The 21,737-nt window shown below is 44.1% G+C and overlaps 1 protein-coding gene across 2 annotated transcripts in view; it reads left to right on the top strand.

Annotated features, from left to right (window-relative positions):
- The window catches only part of PEA15 (proliferation and apoptosis adaptor protein 15), a 372,825-nt gene that overhangs the window by 142,210 nt on the left and 208,878 nt on the right, over positions 1–21,737 (top strand). For both annotated transcript variants that reach the window (XR_013603786.1, XM_078670533.1), the window contains exon 2: positions 1,569–1,700. The gene's annotated coding sequence lies outside the window, so the exon portion shown is untranslated. The remainder of the gene's footprint in view (positions 1–1,568; positions 1,701–21,737) is intronic.

The following is a 21,737-nucleotide window of genomic DNA, read 5'->3' as shown; positions in this document are numbered from 1 at the left end:
TATCTTTATAGCATGGTGCTAAAAGTCGTGTTCCTTTACTTGTTTGTTAATTTGTACGTCATCTCCTTAACCATGGCTACTGGCTCCTGGTCATTATTGTGCTTTCAAATGGGTTACACTGTTAATTGAAATTGACTGATACAATGTTAACTCCTATCGCCTCTCAGTTGGGGAAAAAAGGTCCATCGGAGGGCCATTGGGAGGAAAGTGGGGCAGGAGAGAACTGCATCAGAGTCAAGGAGATAGGAGTTTGTCACGGTTTCTCGAAGCTATCTAGATAAATGGAAAGTCCATTCATAGTACTGTGGACCTATTCACTTGGACAGATACTAACTTAGTAAACACTTGTGAGTGAATTACATCAGTACAACAAGCATTTTGTTAAAATATGTTGTACCATGGTCGGGCACTTGTTGAAAGCGAGCTGAGAACTATCCATGTGCGTGAGGGCACTTCAATTGTTTATGTTGATTCACAGATACCAGGGAAATCTTAAGGAGACCTTTAGAAGGACAGACACATGTACCTTGCAATAATGTTAAGGGTATGGGATTTGTTGGGGAGTATAATTTAGATTAGTATATGTTCATATGGAGCTGCACAGATGCATGGACTGCCTTGTCAAATAGCCGGCGGATACAGCAATGCAAAACATTTTGTGATCGTTACTTTTGAAATTCCAATTAAATTGTCATAATAAAAATAGTCTGGGCAGATGGACAAATGACTTATTATATAAAAAGACACAATCTATTTTGTCTCCTTCCGTTTGAGGAATATACAAGTTATGATCTTCAAAGTGACTAGGTATGTCAGTTTTTAAAATGTAGAGGTGATGAATATCACTGCCTTCGACTGTGGTTTATGGTCTTACATGGATTCAATGTAGGATACGATTCTAACTTGGCTCACGTGGTTTTGATTTTTGCCTTCTTGCTTTGGCCCTGCTAAATAATTTTAATTTGGACAAAAAAGTTGTGCAGGGTGAATTTAATATTTCTTTAGGAAAAGTAAATCATACAAACAGTGTATTTTTTAAAGGATCAAGTACTGTGAAACCATTAATAAAATACATTATTTGAATCACTTTACATTATTGTATTAAATAGATTGGCACTTTTAAGATCACAAGCTTTTGTATTTGAATAAGTAAGATACTGATGTTTCTGTTGTACTGAGGTGTTTGCACGAGGTCTACTAAGTGAATGTAACAAACTTATAAAAAGACCCTTTCTTATCCAAATACTTAATTGAATTGTCAAATCTATATTTTACTTAAGGAATATGTATCTGATGAAAATGAGGATCGTCAATTTTTTCCCATCAATATTATACACAAACCTTTAAAAACACCAAGTAATGCTATGAAGTGTTTTGGACATTACATTTTTATTTGAATATTACCCCACATTGGAGTAGCTGAGTATGATATTGCAAATATTTAAGAACAAGAATAAAAAATATCTAAATATAGTTTAAAATTACTACTCTTTCTTTTGTTTATTAATTAAACTAGCGCCTTTGACATGCTTCCTAATAATCTCTGATTTTTGTATTTTCTTTTTTAGTGGTGCTTGTTCCTGACCACGTCCTGATCAGTCATCTGAGAGCTGTACAACATTTCGGAGTTGCCCATCAGCTGTTGTATATTGGTTACATCAGCAACAAGTCATACGCAATTAAAGCTTTGATAGACAGAGGTAAGTGTGTGTGTGTAAAAACTAATATTAAAATTACACAACTACTGTTCACCTAAATGTTATTCAAAGTGAGTGGGGTCTAACATCAATGACAATACGGGTTAAAGAAAAAAACTTTAGAAACTCAACAGAGCAACTCATATTTTGGGACTCCTGGGAAGAAACATAATAATAAAATATTAAAACAAGAAATACATGTTTTAGTATCTTACAGATGATATAAATAGATGTCAGTGGCTACCCTGTGCATCAATGAAAATACTGACTGATCTCACAACATCAAAAGTTCAAAGCTTGAGAAATGTTTCCCCATTAACAGAAGTGACATGCCATAGAAAAATAGGAAAGTAAGCTAATAAAGAAACTATACAATATCAAACCTATGTATCTTGCCCCGATGAATTTCACCCAAAGCTGTTTTTGATTTTAGGCAGTGCTATATATTTTCTTCGAGACTGAATTCTTCACGAAATTTAGAAAGGGTTGGCTGGAGGATAGAGTAATTAAATACATCCAAGCAATAGTTATTCAGGCCCCAGAGGTTGCTGAAACATAAGTGCATTTATTTCACCAGTCCATAGATAGGCCCAAAGGAAAATATGTCAAGTCTAAAACAGGTAAGTGCATTGGAAACATCACTAATAACCAAATGCCATGCAAACATGTCTACATATCGGAGCAGTGCACCTAAGGAAAATCTCTGCTGAAACACGTCGGTATCTATGACAGTAGCCATCCCGCATGACATGACATTTAATCGGGTTAACTTATATAACATTGAACTTTAATTTGGAACTTAGGGGCATATGTATCAAGCCCTTTTCCCGTTCGCAAATGGGCCGAGAAACGCAAAATTTGCAATTTTCTATTTTGCGATTGTATTTAAGGAATCGCAAATTGCGATTCCTTAAATGCAATGTAGGAAGCACAGAAAAAGTGAGATTTGGCCTCAAGGAATCGCAAATTACCACGGTAATTTGCGATTTCTCTGAAAAATGCACTTTTTTGCATTTTTCAAAGTGCAATGTGGTGCACATACTTGCCCTTAGGGCATGTATGTGCACCACATGTGCACAGATACATATTTCAGGGGTGCAACAGGGTGTCCTTTTGACACCCTGGCACCCTTAAAATTGCATTCTCAATTTGCGATTCTCTAATTGCGAATCGCAAATTGAAAATGTCTTCGCATTCATTCCTATGGGCCTCCTAGCCCATAGGAATGAATGGGAAGGAATTCCTTATTTGCGAATCTCAATTTGCAATTCGCAAATAAGGAATATGTAGGATTCGCTAAATTTTTTGCAAATCCTACTTACATTTTATTTTGCGATTCTCTAATTGCAATTTGCTAAAAATCGCAAATTGAAAATCGCAAAAATCGTTTTTGAAACATATGACCCTTAATACAATGTATACATACTTTTGCAACGAGCACTGAATGTTCAGATATGCGTTTTGGGTGCTCAGAATACTTAATAGATCACTCTGGTTATGATTTATCAAGCCTAAGCACAGTATAAACTAGCTCTAAGGATGCCAGTAAGTAGTGTCAGACATAAAGCCCAACCCAAGGGTTAGTTTAGAAAGGAAACATGGCGGGGCTAGAGACATGCTGGGACTCAAATCACGTCGCTACTTCTCCATGAGGTGCGATCGCAGATTGAATCCAATTGTGTGGTGGTGGTAGCTACATTCAGACACCAGGCTAGGGAGAGGGAATAGGGTGTGAGGGATATATTTATAGACCTTGTCCTAATGGGCATTCAGCAGAATCTGAGGGCCTTCATGAGCGAGAATGAAGTTAGTTCCTGGGCCTACCTCTGTAGGATCTTTACACCGGCCTCGCGAGATGGACAGAACTGCAGTACACACACAATGAATATTCATTGTGTTTTTTGTTGCACCGGACTACGATATGGCCTGTGTAGGGGCATCTTTCGCATACTATGTCCCCACAGTGCCGCACCAATCGTCCCTTCGCTCTCGACATTTACACTTGTGCAGGGAAGTTCACAAGCCAGCATAGTGCACTGCTTTTGTCTGATGACCATGAAAGAGGTGTTTATGCTATCACAGCAGAGTGTAGAAGTTCACAGCAGACCTAGTTGCCCAAATGTACGTAAAGTAATGTTTCTTTAGATGTAGGAAGTATTTGAGACTGGAACAAAGCTATAACACTATAAAATGTAAACTTTGATTATCTTATAGTACTATAAAATCTGAAACCTTAAAATATAAAAATGTAAATGCATTATGGTGTTTAGGTGGAGATAAACATCTCTTTCGGAACAAACATTGGAACAGCAAATTCTGGCACCCGCTCAGTCAGTAGCGTAGCTAGACCAATGGCCACCCATAGCGGCCCGGCGTTTGCTGCCCGCGGCCTGCATGTATGAGCGAGGGTTGGGGCTTGGGGAGCGCTTCCTCCAAAACTCGTGTCGCCCGGGGCGGTCCGAACCCCCCCCTTACTACGCCACTGCCCTAAGTTGTCTCTGCTTAGTTCAACCTCTTGCTTGTCGATGCTAACTGGTTTCCGCGCTGTTTGTTTTCATCTGGGCTTTGCAGTTTTCAATTTAAAGTTTGTTGCCGTTGTCAAGTCCCCCATACTTGGTAAGGTACACAGCTCCATCTCCAGACATGACCTCGGTCAGCCCTCTCCACAGGCAAGCACGACAGAAGATTCAATTAACTTCCTGGTGTGGATCGAACAAGAGGAGCAGAATTCAATTTCCTTACAGGAGCCCAGGATTCAGAGTGGTGGATTTAATACATGGAGCTGAGGGCAGGGGGTATAAACATTGCTTACCTATCTATACAAGGCACATTTAAGTTGACTTGAGAGACGGGTCAGATACAGTGGAGGTAAACAAACCTGTAACAACCTGTGTGAGAAATCAACAGGTCAAGGGAATGAATTTTGGCAGGAACACTCGGAATTGCATGCTTCTAATGTCAGCAATATGAGCTCCCAGCAGGAAACATCCATCTCTCATTTTCTACAGTCAGTACATCTTGAAGCATGATAGGGACATCTATTTACAAACTACAAAACTGCAAGCATCCTATTAAACATTATTACTGCACCTCATTAAAATTAGTGTTTTGAGATTAAAGAAGTCCAGCCTCTCTCACCTGCATTTATTTCCACCCTACATTCTTTCTCTTCATTTGTGATAACTTCTCTTTCATTTGTATTTGCATATTTCACAACATTGTATGAACACATTTTCCCATAGAAACAAAATGGGTAAAATCCTTTTATACATCTGGCCCTAACATCCTTATATTTTGTGATTAGCACCAGTAGAGCAGATGGAAGGTAGTTTTAAGAGCCGCCACGGTATTAATTGGACTGCAGGTAGCGGTTTTATGGCACCAGCTTACAATCAATTGCATTCAAGTTCTCTTCCTGTCAAAATATAATTTTGCCTGTGGCTCCTCGTGCCAAATTTCGATGTTTTCCCTTATGGACTTGGGCTCATTCTAATTTCCCACTTCCTATTGGTTGATCTCTTCTTTTCAAAATGAAAACAAAGGTACAATAGAATTTGATTTTTCAAACAGCATTGGTAACTTAATTAAACTGTAAACAATGGGTGTTAAAATTTAGCAAAATTTAGCCATTTGGTAGGACTCAATTTATGCAACTCAGAAAGATGAGAGACTGAGAGCCTTATAAAGAATTGGGTTGTAGTTTCTGGAGGACAAGCTAAATACAAAGGACGATCCAACAGGATCCACGTGTAGAATCTTTTCCACTATTAGAGGCAGTGTAGTGAAGGGCATTCCACCAGTGAGTTCTCCCTTAGATTTGATTCTTCCTCGTGAAACTGAAGATTTGTCCATTACCAACCACCTCAAAATCATGATCAACGCAACCAGGAATAAGGCCTCCAGCCTTTCAACAGAAAGTGATTAGTTCACTGAGCTCTCTTGCCACCTAAACTCTTAGGCTTGACATTTTGTGCCTTACACCAGGCTTTACACTCTCATGTTTTTCCCCCGTAAAATCCCATATGAGCATACTATTTTGTACCTATCTCTAGCTGGCAATTACCATAAAACCTCCTGGCATAGATGGTTCCTTGAACCATCCTAATGCATTCTAGGAGTTGTAGTCCTAATTCAACTCCACTAAATCCATTCAAAAAGGGCCCATTTGCAATAATAATAATAATCCACATTTGTATAGCGCACAATCACCCGTTAGGGTCTCTAGGCGCTGGGGGCCGTCTGGAAGATTAAGCAAGCTATTGCCCAGAGCCACATGGTGCTCGGCTAATCTGCCACCGGTGCCGGTGATCGAACCATGATCCCCAGATTCCAGCGTCAGTCGCCCTAGCCGCGGCTCCACACCTCTTCCAAATGGAAGCCCAAGTCCAGTGGCGGCCTGTAATATGAGCAGGAGGGGGGCCGGGTTAGCCATGCATGCACACACATATACCAGTAGCAACCAGTATTAGGTCAGAGTGGCGGAGTGGGGGGGGTAGCAAGACAGACGACGAAACAAAAAAACGAACTTACCTGCTCTGCTGCCTGCTGCATCGCCAATCTTCTGCTCCTCCCTGCAGCACAGGCTCACATTCTACCCTGCTGCCAATCCTGATGCTGCTCTCATGCATGAAAGCAGCATTAGAATTGGTTTGAGCATCCTCAATTTGTGGTCCTAGCAAGACTGGGAGCCAGTGCTTTGCTGTCGCCAACCCGGCAATGCAGCTGGGTTGGAGACAGCTCAGTGCACATGTCGGTTTGGCTGCCCTGAAATGGCTGGCCAAACCGACATGCGCACTGATAGCAGTGCACCTACCACTCCTCGCACCTACCACTCCTCCTGGTGATGCTATGGCCGCACCCCAAAGACTCGGCCCAGCCTAGAACTTGAAAATAAAACAATAAGAAACCTGTTTTATTATCATTTTATTTTTCACGTTTTGGAGGGGGGCCAGGCTCCTCTGCCATAGTGGAGGATCCGCCACTGGCATATACATGCATACTCATACCCCATGCATTCACAAGCGTACACGTATACACACAGCCATTCACAGCATGCATGCACAAATACACAAACATTCATGCATACACACTAGCATTCACACATCAAACATTAAAAAAACACAATTTACCAGCTGCAGCAATGATCTCGGGTGGTGGTAGGAAAACCTCTGAGGTTGCTAAAGATTTGAGACTGCCACCTCCTCTCACTGGTTGACCTTAAGTCAGCCAGTGAAAGGAGCCTGAAGTTCCTACCTCGCTGTAGAGTGGGATGGGGTCAGGGAGAGTTGCTGATCACACCCTACTCAGTGACAAGCATCATGATAGACCCTCAGATCTGGGACCTTTAGGTCTTAAAACTGAAGTGTCCACTCCGAGATATCAGTGACGCTGCCCCTCGTCATGATGGGGAGGACCTCGCAGCACTTTACTGGGCTGCGGAGGTCACACCCACAGGGCTTTGATTTCTTCAGCCGGGCAAAGTTCAGCGCAGGCAGCCAGGCACTTGCGCAATAGTGCATACACAGCACCTGGTTGCCTGACCTCAACAGAAAGAGTGTCTGTCAGGCTGACCATTACTCTGACTGACAAACACTCTTTATGTCTGCCAAAAGGTGGGTGCCGTCGCCCGCCGCCCCTAAGGACGGTCCGCTGCTGTCAAGACTAGAGATTTGTTGGACCAGATAGCTTGAATTTATACAGTAACTCTGTGGTTGCTTCTTTCACGGCATGACCCCAACTATGCACACGCCTAATATGTTTTTTCTAGGGTTATGCAAAATTTGCATAGTTTGCATTTGCTTTCTTATGCAAAATGTAGGCAAAAGTATGCAAAATTACAAGTAATTATGCAAAATGTGAATCTAATATTTTGTGCTTGATTTTAGCATGAACTATGTCCTTGCATCAATTTTTGTCACGATGATGTGTTCGACAAAAGTACCGGTAAGAACACCTTCTCACATTCTGTTCTGCCGGGTGCGTTCACGGTAAAACATTTACGGTGTGTAATTACGCGAAGTGGCGTGATGCATCATTTGGGGGATTTTGTGTAACCAGCTTAGTCCAGAATTCCCAGAATAGCGTTAATTACTCCAGCATGGTTTTAATTTCGCCCAGGCATAGTCTATTGCTACGTACTACATAATGGGCCAGATGTAGGAAGCCTAATACCGGTCGGTAACAGACGACAGAATTTACCAAATTCTTAAAATACCGATTCGGTAAATTACCGAATCCTTAATGTAGGGAGCACTCAAATGAGTGCTTTTCTCATTTCAGGATTCGTTATTTACCACCAACTACAAGTTGGTGGTAAATATCGAAAACCGTGAAAAAAGCAATTTTTTGCAATTTTTAACAGTGCCATGTGGCAGACATACATGCCCTTAGGGCATGTATGTGTGCCACATGTGCACCCATGCACTATTCAGGGGTGCAACAGGGTGTCAAAGTGACACCCTGCCACCCTTGAATGTGTTCCTCATTTTACCAAATCGGTATTTACCGATTCGGTAATTCCCATTCATTCCTATGGGCCTGGAGGCCCATAGGGATGAATGGAAAATACCGATTCGGTATTTACCGAATCTTACCGATTCGGTAAAAAATACCGAAAGAATACCTACATCCCATTTACCGATTCTAAAATACAGAATCAGTAAAATTTGGTGTTTTAGAATCTGTAAATCTGGATTACCTACATCTGGCCCAATATCTTTATGTACCCATTCTGCGAAACTACCACATGCTGCTTTTCTACCTCCTGCACTCTGATCTTTAACTTGCTTTGTATCTGCCATCCTTTCTTCCTTTTGCCCATCACTATTTCCCTTCCCTTATTGGCCAATTTTAACTCTTAAAACTTTTCAGCAACCCCCTGGTTTCTGTATCCTGCAGTCTGCCAGGGCGGCAGGGCTTTAAGTGGTAAAAAAAAACCTGGGGGGTCTCTAAAAGGGGTGTGGCAGATTTCTTAAAGGGGTGTGTCCTATCCGAGTAGGGGCGGGGTCTAAATCAAGATAACTAGCATAGTGTGCTTAAGAAAATCATGACGTTGCATCCAGCAAAGGATAATAAAATAGGCAAAAAGGTATATTTATTAAATATAAGCCATAAAATACCAAACACTTTAAAAAACATGTAAAAATTATTTACATTACTTAGAAACCTATTGCAGGATTTCCCAAAACCCTTGAAGATATTCACTGTGTCTATTTTGCTGGGGTTTCTCACAACAATTTTCTTCAGCAGACCTTCAACCTTTTGCCAGCCAACTGTTTACATACAGCTTTGCGTCAAATGTTTCAAATGGAGGCCCATTGCGTTTTACCCAGAAGCATGAAGAAATGGTCTCTACAAGAAGAGAGGCCCTTGTTGGACAAGCAATTAAGTTCATTGCGCCGAAACCTCTCTCGCAATCCGCATTACTTGCTGGCAGGGTTTCCATGCAAACTACTAACTTTTTTAATGCTTCATGGGTTTTCTTTCCACCAAAATCTTTGAAAAGTCTTAAAGCTTGGATAGTATCTCTTGCTGGCAGCCGAAACTCTGAACACAGATTCTGGATATCTGTTTCACCATAAGGAATGCATTCATCACCAGAAGGAAATTTGCCTGCATCTAGCACACTGAAGCTGGCTATAAGTTCTTTCTCAGAATCCGGGGCACATCGTTTATTGATATTTACAGGCAGACTTTGGTAAATCTGATTTTGATTAAGGGCAACAGAGTTACTTCTACCATGGAAAAGAGGAACATTCTTGAATTTGCCCTCGTCAACTGCTTTCAGAGCCGCAGAAGCAAACTCCCCTGGTGAGTCCTTCATTGCCCTAAATATACGTACTTGACTAACCAAAGGTCTGTGGGCATTATCTATTATAATGTCCCTCCTCTGTAAGGAGTGATACGTCTTGCAGCTGTTGAAGTGCATCACACATTACCCCCAAATCTCTGATAAAAGAATAGGATGTAAGCTTATGGGTCTCTTATGGATCTGGATGGGTCTTTATAAGCATTCTCAAAATGTTTGCACAAGGCAGAGAAGCAGTTCTAAACAGCTTTCACAGATCTGTAACTGGATGTTACCCATCTAGTATCAATCATTTTCCCTATCTTCTGAAGCTGTACACATAGCTCACTGGCGGCCAGATTTAGCTCTCTCTGGTGTTTTGGTGACATGCTGTATGTGGCATACAATGAGTCCATGAAAATCTTGAAGTGATTGACCCCGGCAACCTCATCAACTGTATCTGCCACAGCAAGCTCTAGTCTGTGAGCCAAACAGTGCCATGTCAGTACAAGATTTCGAGAAGAGAAGGGAAATCCAGAGATAAAGTGTCTCTCTTCAAAGGATTTCTTGAGGCCTGAAAATAGAGACCCCTAGAGACCCCTTTTGAGGTCCCCCCAAAAAAACTGGGGGTGCTCAGACCCCCACAAACCCCCCCACTTAAAGCCCTGCAGGGCGGTATCCATAGATTATATATTGATGCCCTCTAAATGCAAATGCCAGCAGGCAGAAATTGCTTTCCAAACAAAAGATTAGCTTATGGAATAATTTTCTTCACCTCTGGATTCGCTCAACATGCAAGCTAAAATTAAAGACCTTCACTGTATTATGAAATACATTGAAAATTGTTTCTTTAATTTTCAAATGATAAGCGAAACTGCTCCTGAACAGTCATCTATAAAAAAATTAGTGTAATGTTGGGGCTAATCATAATGCTGCTTGAGTCACGGTAATAATGCAACAGTGAAATGCATGCGTACTCCATTTTTTGAAGCGCATTTCTTTAGCAAAAATATTATTTTGCAACTTTATTCTTATTCAAGTTATCCTCCCTAAAACCCTTATATCGCTGGTACCAGTTTTTAAAATCACTACATCTTTTGTTAATCTTTACCATCTGGTACCAATGTTCATCCATCTCCATAGTATTTCAAAGTAGACTTATAATTGCTTCTTTATTTTTAGTTTTATATAGCGCAAACTTGACCCAAAGGCATCAGAGCTCTTTACATGAGCACCAGTTACATAACACAAGGACACTTCGGGGGAGATTTTCAAACCTTTTGCCCTGGTTTTGCATCACAATTTTTTTTTGTGCTATTTTCTTTCCAGCCCAAAACATGTTTTGCGCTGGAAAGCACCCTTTAAGTAGCGCAAAGCTGCGCGAAGCACTGCTTTGTGTTAGTTTGCGCCGAGGGTGCGTTACATGAGTGGTACATGGGTGTTCTCATGCAACCACCCATTCCTTTTGACGCAAAACCATACTTACAACGATTTGTAAACATGGTTTTGTGCAAAAAGAGAACGCCCCTTCAAAGGAGGCACTAACAGGAGAAATGCTTTCATTTCTCTGTTCTTTTCTGACTTTGCATGCGTGCTGCACTGTGGGGCACGTATGCAAAGTGGGAAAAGCTTTCCATTGTGTCTAGGCATAGCATTTTGTACAAAAAGGATACCCCCCCTGTACATAACCTATCCTAGACTCATGCACACCAAGTCCAAGTGCACAGACACCTAAACTGACGGACAGTGAAACTAAAAAGGGGATATGACACTAGGATGCTGTCTTGGCACACAGACAGTGACACAGAAGAACTGGCATGGGAACATTGACACTGGTATAAGAACACGGGGCACTGACACTGTAACATGTGTGGGTGACTGACACTGATACTGGAACAATGAAGGAAAACACTTGGGGAGACGGCGACACATAGCCATGAACACCGACATCGAGACACTGTCCCAAAAAATTTAACAAGTCCAAATAAACAAAATGCTGAGACATGCTTACTAAAGCACTACGGACAGTGACAGTTACCCAATACCAAGGCTGCTTAGTCCTGATTCCACTTCATGCATCTCTAGTCCACCACCCTACACTCTTCTGTCTGTTTTTCTTACTCTTGCAGGAAGCTACTTTCCTGCAACATCACTGTTTTCCTATAGTTTTCTTCCCAGTAGCAGCCGGCACAGATTGGGGGTGAAGAGGCGGTAAGGGGATTATAAAGAAAGAAAAAACGTACATTACCACCGTGTCTCTTCGTTGTTTCTTCTTGGGAATGGGACAGGTAGCATGCAGCCAGGCTTCCCTGACCAATCACAACGCTGCAATGCAGCGTTGTGTTTGGTCGGTGTACCGTGGTTCAGCGCTCAGCTAGGGACGGGGGGCCTGGCCATGTACTCCATGCAGGCTGCAATGCAGACTGCATGGAGAACTTTCGAAGTGCGCATGACTGTTTGGTCGGCCCTAGACTACTTACGCACTTAGGAGGGTGCTACCACTCCTCCCTTGCCTTGGTCTGTGAGCAGAGCAGCCCCGCTGACCCCGTCACATAAAGCTGCTGCAGCAGGACAAAATAAAATGATAATTACAACATTACTTTATAGTAATTTTATTTTTCCTTTCTTTCACTGTTTCAAAGCACTGGGGCGCACCTCTGTGTTTCGCCTAGCGCTGGTGCCAAAAAAGCTGCCTAACGCCAGAGCAGGCACCCTGCTGCCATGTTGCAAGGGTGCCTGCATTGCAGGGGTGATTGTTTATGTGCAGGAAGGAACACCTTCCAGCACATAAACAATCGATAATGGTGATTTGCTCTTTCTATCTGTGCTCTCCAGTAATAATTTCTCCTCGTATAGCCATTCTAAGACCAAGTATTCCCTGGTGTTAGTTTTTGGCACTGCCTCTGCCTTGTAAATCTGGTGCAGCGTCTAAAAGCAATGGGTGTTGTGGTGGGACGCCCACTGAAACACCCCTTGCACAACCATTTGCCACAGACGGCTGTAGCAAAGAGGGGCATATTTACAAGGTGGCGTTAGGCCACGTTAAGTGGCTAAGCGCCACCTTGTAAGTATGGGCAATGGCGCTACGCCATCGGAGCGTCAAACAAAGTGACGCTTTGGTGGCGAATGGGACTTGTAAATATGCCCCCTAGTTTTATCGTCACACCAAGTCTCATTTTCATCCTGCCCCATTTCTTTTTCCAAACCCCTCAGTTCATAGTAATCTTGTTCAGCTTCTCACCCTCCTGGCGCCCTTCGGCCCCAGCGGGCTGATGAAAATGGATGACCTACTCAGTATTCATGACTTACCCCCTCCCCCATCACCACCCAGTCTTCATCCTGAGCTGAACGCCAATCAAAAACCGTAGGTGTGACTAGAAAGGAAAAACACAACTTACAAGAAGCAGCGAGAGAGCCATATTGAAGCGGCCCCTCGTCGTTTCCAATTCAAGTCACGCGCCACAGGTGCCAGGGGTCAATCTGACATCAGCACGGCGGTAATCTGCACGCTGCAGCCACGCCACTGGGCGCGCGCTAACATATTTGCTCAGCCGGTAATTGAGGGGCCCTAAAAAGGCGGGAATCACGTGTGTGCGTCATGGACAGCACGCGGCTGTCTGCATATCTAGCGAGGCACGTGCGTTTATCTAGGCCTCCAGGTCGGAGTCTATACATAATCCTTGTGTCGGGTGTTAGAGTTTATCCAAAGCCGTTTTCATCTCAAGCATACCCTGGGGAGCTAATGTGTTTTTTCCTGTTCTTGTTTCGTTCCCGTCCATTTTTATGACTGCATCGCCGTGCCCAACATCACACCTTTCCTGCCACGTGGGTGTCACTTCCTGGTGCAAGGGGACATTATAATTTTCTCTCTTCTGTATTTAGGAGACCGAGGGTTGGAATTTAATTCTTAAAATATTGTTTTCCCTTAGTGGGAATGCTTTTCCCTGGTGAATTTTCTCTAGCGTGTACTTGTACTACCTGTTATGTGTTTTTTGTGATTTATCACAGATACACAGAACTTTAAAAAGTGCACAACAATCCATCTCTAATGAATGTGTTTTTTTCCTAGGTGTTTTAGCTCTGGTGCAAATTAACATGAGTTTTCATTTTGGGTTAAATCATTTGCACGCCTCCAAAATGTGTCTGTTCCTGGTTAAGAGGTTGAAATGTCTCTGAAATCTATTATTATTAATAGGTGTCATTTTAATCCTGGCCCAAGTGTAAGCAGAGCGAGTTTAAATCCACAACAAGCGCCGCAGGCAGCAAGGAGAGGTTCATTAAACTGTTGTCAAGACCTGGCTGTTCGAGCAGTAACAATTCTAATGTACTAAGTTGTTTTTTTCAATATTCGACGTTGCACAGTTTTTGCATAGGAGAGATTGGAGAGAGAAAGATGAGGAGAGGGAAAGAGTAGGGAGAAGAGAGGCAGAACGTGGAGAGACAGAGACAAGGAGAGAATGAATCTTAATTGTATTGGAGTGGTTTTCTTTGCTCTGGGCCATTGGAATTATGCGGCAGAGGAGGGCCAAATATGTGACAGGGTTGAGTAAATTATGCAGCATGAAAAGGCAAATTATGTGGTGTAATTGGCACATTTTGTGATTGTATTTCTTCAATATTTTGTCATTTTTACACTTGTTAACACTGTCTAGGGATTGGTTGAACCTCATTAGTTCCAGTTTATCACCACAAATACAGCAATAAGCAACAGAAAGGTGACCAGTTAACCATAGCAAAGTGCCTTCCACTGTGGGGCAATATGTGCCCCAGCCTTTTTAGTAACTTTTGAACCATTTGAATTAGAATTTTTTTTTTGGTTAAAATCTGTAGATTATGCAGCAGATGATGTAATATGTAGCAATTGCGACAAATCTACAATTATGAGAAAATCGTTCTGGCCGCACAATCGCATAATTCCAGTGGCCCTGACTAATACTTTGTATTCATAAAGCAGACATAACCCAGGGAACAGAGGTGGTGCAATCCCCCTCTAAGAGCTGCGCTGAAAGGCTCCTTCACCCAGCTCCTGTAAGGCAGTAGCAGTGGGTGTTCTTTGCAGTAAATGGAGCATGATGGGTAGAATCCATGAAAGCTTCTCTCACACACAGAATAAGCAAAGCCCCGTTGGTAGCAGTACGAGTTCCTTCACACGTAGATTAGGAACAGCCTGGAAAGCAAAAGTGGAAGTGTTCATCAGAAACTAAGGGGTCCATTACGATGTCGGGCAGATTTCCTCCGCCAGCCTGGCGGAGGAAATCCGCCCGATATCATCAGCCCAATTCCCCCCGCCAGATTTGGATGGCGGGAGGGACCGCGGCGGTGTGAAACACCGCCCGCCTGTTTTCCGCCCCGGTCGCCTAGCGGCCGGGGCGGAACACCAGTAACATGGTGGCTGTGTCTTTTAGACACCGCCCGCCGTATTACTATGGGCTGTGCACAATGCATTTCCATGGCGGCAATGCCGCCACGGAAAGGCATGCGGAGACTCCCTGGAGTCTGTGGCTTGGGGGGTGCACATGGGGGGTACCTATGGTACCACCCGCATTTCAAAGTGCAACATGGCAGGCACCGCACGGTGCCTGTCATGTTGCACTTTGAAAAGCACAACGTGCACTTTTACCATTGCGGCGGGCAATGGTAAACATACAGGATGCGCCCGCCTGTGTGGCGGGCGCATCCTAATGCCATTTTCGGGACCCCCGCACTGTTAGCGGGCGGTCCACTTCTCCGTTAGGGTGGCGGGCGGACAAAGCCCGCCCGCCATCCTATTGGACCCCTAAACATTTACAGGAGGAGCTGCAGCCACAGATGTTTCCCTCACACGCATTGTGTACTGTGCATCTCATGGCATTGAAGGTGCACACACCAGTGGAATGCAAGGAGGGTGCGTGCACGATGGATGAATTATGACTTGGAGGTGTAGAATCGACGCAGTACATTTGATGGAGTAGGACTTGTAGATGACCAAGGGATGAATTGTGACTTGGAGGTGTAGGGTGGATGCAGGACATCTGATGGTGCAGGACTTGTAGATGCACAAGGGATGAGTTGTGACTTGGAGGTGTAGGTTGGACGCAGGACATCTGATAGAGCAGGACTTGTGGATGTTGGTTAAGATCATGAGACATTGTTGATCACTTGTGGCCATGAAACAGTGTGAGAAGCGCTGACACCAGCGGTATTGGGACTGTGTGAAACTCAGGATTCTGGAGGACGGAGAGGGATATGAGGCTACCTTGGGAATGGTCTGGAGACACAGTGCAGGTGTGGTATTTGTGGTGAATTAGGAATGTTGTGTGTATGGACCTTCTTTGTGGGCTGATGGAACATCAACCCTCAGATGAAGGAGTTGGTTGCTCTCTAGTGGATGCGGCATTTCCTGGATCTTCAACTTAATAAATGCTGTGGATATAACTAAACCATGCATCGTCTCTTCTTCACACTGGGCCCATAAACGCAACAATCCTAGTTCACCGTAGTAATCAGGCCCTTAATGTTTATCCCATACACTCCGCGGTGGCTCCTTTGCTAAGGCGGAGGATCGTCGTGCCTAAAGAAAAATAAAATAATAATAACGCCAAGTTATTATCATTTCATTTTTCCCTAGCGGGTCGGTAGGTGCGGGGCAGTGTGGGGCTGGGCTGCCCACAGAGCAGATGAAGAGTGGTAGGCACTCTCCAAGTGCGAATTACAGTTTGGCCGACCATCTTGGGCCGGCCAAACAGTCATGCGCACTGTGCATGTTCTCCATCGGCTGTTATACACAGCCTGGGTGGGAAACATGCACTGCCTGAGCGCTGAACCCCTGCGCTCAGACCAATCATGATGCTGCTCAGCAGTGTCGTGATTGGCTAAGAGAGTCTAGGAGCCTGTGTGCTTCCTGTTTCCTGGGTCGTGGCCACAAGGACAGAGTAGAGGTGGCTGCTGATAAAGTAAGTTTCATTTCCTTTTTAGGTCGAGCCTATAGCGACATTGTTAGCAAAGCAAGCAGGTTCAGTATGGCGTGGATGCTCCGCCCACTCCCCGCCCATCTTTTTCATTGGCTTAGGTGCTAAATGCTGTCTTCTGATTGGTTTTAGGCTTGCTAGTCCCGCCTCATGACTGCCATGTCGTCATTTGCATCGTTCAATGGCTACTGCCCCCTTTACTCTGAACACTATTTTCTTCCCCTCCCTCCCCCCTCCCGCAGTCCGTGACTTCTCGGGGGCCCCCGCTGCCCTCCCGCGCTCCCAGTTCGTGCCTTCTCTCCCGCCCGCACTCCCCCGCTCGCACTCCTGTTTCCTGCAATACGTCTCGCGTAAATGCAAGTCCTATTGCATTGCAAATGCTTGTTTTTAACCCCCACACCTCACCATTGCTGCCCCTTAGCAGCTAGCACTGCATAGACTTGCTAAAAGGTAAATTAAAAAACAAATGCAGACTTGCCACCGCCAGACCTATTATCAATGCCAATACATCTTTCCTGAGTCTGGTGTGCTAGTGTTTGTCTTGTTGAGTTTTATGAAGGCATTTTATAAATAGCCTTCTCATCTGCCAGAGAGCTGTGGAAAAGTACCAAGCTACAATTGCAAATCTCTCCAATTCCCTTACTTTCTTTTTTAACAAACCACATCCAAATACTGGCATCTGTATGGATCTATTCTGGATTGCGCACAATGGTGTGGGGCGCAAGTCCAGACCCTAGCGCCTAATAATAAGAGTCATCACCATGACTATCATTAATAAAATCATCTTGACTATTATGATTGTCATCATCACTAAAAAAAGCAATAAATATAATTGTCATTAGTATCTTTATCTCTGAAATAAAGGTATAGTTTACGTTTGTTAAACAATGATATGATGCAATAACAGTGGCAAAGCTGAGGCGAAGGGAAGGATAGGCTGCCAGTTCATTTCACAAGTCGCTTCCGTGACGTCATCAGCAGACGCCGAGCCCCAGAGGGGTTCTCACACAGTGCCTTCCTCTCTTCAATGTGAATGAAAATCCGAGAAGGCCTGTTCTCTAAAGAGAGGGGGTGGATGGGGGAATTAATCTCACGAGGCTGCCCCGCTCCCCGCCCTGCTCAGTGCCCTTTTCATTCAGAAAATGTCAGGAGTAGAAGGTCTCGTGGTTTTAATCAGACGTCTCGGTTCAGTGAAAAGGGGAAGCTGTCCTGAGACACTCGTGAAGGGGAGAGCGCTGGCCTTACACCCCCACCCATTAGTCTCGGTGTTCACATCCGTAGCATTAATGCAATCAAAACAAACTGATCTAAAACAAGCGTTGGCAAAGCCAGTGGGTCTGCTCTCTGCGCGCTTTTTCTCTGGGTTTGCAACCAAAGGTGGAGGAGTGTGGCTCACTGATTAGAGTGGCAGACCCTGATGCAGAGGTTTGGCCCGGGACCAGGGTTCAATTCCCGTCGCGGCAGGGTCTTGAGCTCAAATGTCCGCGGACTCGATAATTCACGGTGCGGTGCCTACTCTAATCATGGGGTCCCACGCTGCAACTCTGGGCAATAGCTTGCTTAGTCTCCACACCGGCCCTAATCGCTAAGGATGCCTGGCTTCACCAGGGGGGTGCCCAGGAGTTGGGCGCCTCACAGGAACAGGCCAAGACGGGTTCCTCAGCGGTTTATTCAGCACGGGGACACACTGGTAAGTGTAACCATCCGCTTTATAAGCTTCAGAATTACAATTACATATGCAACGTGCAAACAAATTAGGCAAAAATATGAAAAGTACAGAAGTTGCCACAAAGCCCGGGCACTGCTGTTCTGGGCAGGAAAATGAAATACTTTTCAGGCAGATGTGCACATGAGGTCAGGAAAATTGTCCATTGCTCACAAGACAAGACAGCCAACGGATGAAGTGGGCTGACCCACTGATTCACTGTTTGCTATATTGAGTGAAAGGAAAATGTGAGTGACATCTGAATCGACCATGGATGAAGAAGGCTGACCGAAAGCCGTGGTTTATATGTTTGTAGATACCTGCATATTTTCATTATGATTATTTGGGGGGAAAACATGAGGCTTCTGCCAAGACAGCTATGGCTACACCTGAAAATACAAACTCAGCCTGTAACGAAACTTGCAAGGGACCAACGTCTGGGGTGGGGAAGTGAGCGAAAGAACGATGATGGATTCAAACCACATCTGTAACTGGGGGTGAGTATCTCAAAGGTTTCGGCGCGCCGTCCATCATCTCCATGTGTTTGCTTTGTTCGCCCTAAGTTGGCAGGTTATGCCCAGAGGTGGGTCCCTTGCTCATCTTGCCACTGGATTCAAGCTAGCCTGGCTGATGAGGGGTGTTACCCCAAAACCGGTCCCACAATGCTTGTTTCCTCTAGGGAAAACCTGGATTGGCAGTTCAGGCTGGAGTATTCACATGAGGAACAGGGTCAAGACTGATTTACATATGGCTGGTTCTGAACTGGGGAGGCAAAGTGAGCTAAAGAACGATGATGGATTCAGCCTACATCTGTGACTGGAGGTGAGTGTCTGAAAAGTTTCGGCGCTCCATCCAGCATCTCCTTGTGTTTGCTTTGTTCACCCTAAGTTGGCAGGGTATGCCCAGACGTGGGTCACTTGGTCACTTTGCCACTGGAATTAAGCTATACTAGCAGATGAGGGGTCTTACCCTGAAACCAGTCCGGTTTCGTTTCCCAGTCCAGGGAAAACCTGGCCTGGCAGTTTGAGCTGGACTGTTCCAAGGAGGAACAGGGTCAAGACTGATTTGCATATAGCTGGGTCTGAACTTGTGTGGTGAAGTGAGCTAAAGAATGATGGTGAACCCAGATCTGTGAGTACAGCTCTCCGTCCATCATCTCCTTGTGTTTGCTCCAATTCATCACTATCACTGTTCCCAGTCCAGGGCTTCTAATATACAAATCATTGGCAGTCTACTTATCTCAAGGGATATAATCCAAGATTACAACTCCCAGAATGCCTTAGGGTTGTCACAGGAAATTTGATGGGTGGAAATTGTTTTCCTGCTGGTATGGAATCACATGGCCACCTCAGCCTGTAGTGTTATAGTTTTAGACACGTTTAAATGTTAATGGTGTGCGTGTTATCATTCGATTCATTGGCACCATGTTTTCCAAGGGCAGAGGGGGGGTGGCGCAATGACTTCCTTATGCAAGAATGTCTTTCTCCCTCTTGTGGGAGCCTGAAGGCGCCCACCGCCTCCCAAGTTTAGGCAGCACTTCCCATGATGAAACAAGGCTGAAAACCAAGGAGCTGTTGTTCATTCCCAGCACCCCTGCTGTGCCACACCAGTGGGTAGCTGGCACCGCCAGGGCCTCTTCTGGCTCACTAAAGAAATCTAGGATAGCTCAGGAAGGAACACATTCTGTCAAAGAGAGAAAAAATTACACATGGAGGAGTGGCTGAAGGGTAAATTATCTTATATTTGTAAAGTGCTCTTCACCCTTTGGGGCAACCTGGCTCTGAATAGTAGATGTTTGTTTTTAAGCAGCACAATGGTAGTTATTTTACTGTCCTCAACTGGAAGGATGAAAGGCTGAGTGGACCTACCACGCTTTAATCCTGTGATCAGGAGGGCAAATAAATGTTCCTGGAGTGGATGCATTAGGCCACTGTGCCATAACCCAGAAATGAGTGACCGCAGAACATTTCAGTGAGGTTAAGACACAGGAGCACCTCTTGCTCCTGGACTTTGACAATCTGCACATGTCTTGGCTGGTTAACCCCTTCCATGCTGATGATGAGCTCAGCTCGTCATCAGCGTTACCTGCCGTACGCGGATGACGAGCTGAGCTCGTCATGTAACGCGGTAATTTAAAAAATGCCGCACACAGCGGGAAAAGCCGCCGCAGCGATGCGGTTAAAATCTCTCCAGCGGCTACTGATTCAGGGAAGGACCTAATGCATCTCAATATCTAGAACATCTACAGGATCAAATCATTTTAGTCCCCTGCTGTTTCGCGCTACATCTTTGAAAAGAGGGAAGGAGAGGTGTTTCAAGCTGGGCTCTGAACAACTGGAATGTGCTCCTGAGGGGAAATGAAATACATAATCTTTTCAGGAAATTCCCCCAAAAGTTCAGTATGTTTGCCTATGTGTGAGTGTAATGATCAATTCTTCTTAAGTCAATGTCGCACAATGGTTGGTGGATGGTGTAAATGTGGAATTGCTTACATGCATACCGGCTGGATCCTGGAGGAGATGATGTCAATGTAGTCATGGTTTGGCTGCTTCAGAGACTACCAGTGGACAAAAGCGGCGGATAATGCATTACTGCGACTCAGGAAGAAGAATCAATTCACCATGCATTCGCTCTGATGGTGTAATGTACATCAATTCCTCCAATGATTCATTTATTATGCATCCTATTATATTACGCAACATACATTTATGATTGTTGCTCGCGGACTAGGAATGGTAAGTGCTTTAGTGATTGGAATAAAGTTCACAATACATGCAGCTTTATTTGCAACCCACCCCACCTATCAAGTGGTTTGCAACAGTTGATAGTGCAATGCGTCCCTAAAATTCCAGATCGAGCATCCTTATGTTTCGAGTCGATAAAATACGAATGATGGCCAACGACAAGTGGCCAGCTTGCCCCACAACAAGAAATGCGAGAAGAGCTCACCAAAAAGAAAATGTATGGTGCACCCAACCATGACTTCAGAAGTGGAAGTATAACAAGATGTGAGCCGAACTATACGGGGCACAATAGTCTACGTACATTCGACCACTCGCCGCAATCCTGAAATTTGTGTGAGCCTCTGCTAGTAAGAATCAAATTTACAGACGTAATTCTCAAAAACACAGCTTCACAAGTTTGTGACATGAATGAGAACAGCTCCGATTCCAGATCTTAATTTGCTATAATTTGAACAAGGAATGATTTCACAAAAAAATTCTTAAGTACCTTAGTCAGTCATTCATATAAAATTGGATAGTCTGCAGGGACATGTAAACGCCATCAAAATATTTTGCAAAAATCCTCAAGGAATACAAATGAAACCAAATGTTGGAAAGCACTTGTAAACGAGTCCTTTAATGAGAAAAGCAGAATTTCTAAATCCAACAAGCTCCATGTAATTCAGTACGTTCCTATTATAAGCCTTTGGACATGATATGCACAAATACTGCATAACAAGCATTATGATGACTTTTGATCACCTATGGATCTGGTCAGTCCAATTCTTTTTCAGTCAGACACGGCACAAGCTGATCTAAAATCGTTTTTGGATTGCCCCTATTCCAAACTAAACAATATGAACACTACCGCTGGAGATG

Source organism: Lissotriton helveticus, chromosome 12 (assembly GCF_964261635.1).
Source record: "Lissotriton helveticus chromosome 12, aLisHel1.1, whole genome shotgun sequence".
Classification (NCBI taxonomy): Eukaryota; Metazoa; Chordata; class Amphibia; order Caudata; family Salamandridae; genus Lissotriton; species Lissotriton helveticus.
Note: the sequence above shows the minus strand (reverse complement) of the source record. Positions and strands in the feature narration are given on the sequence as shown.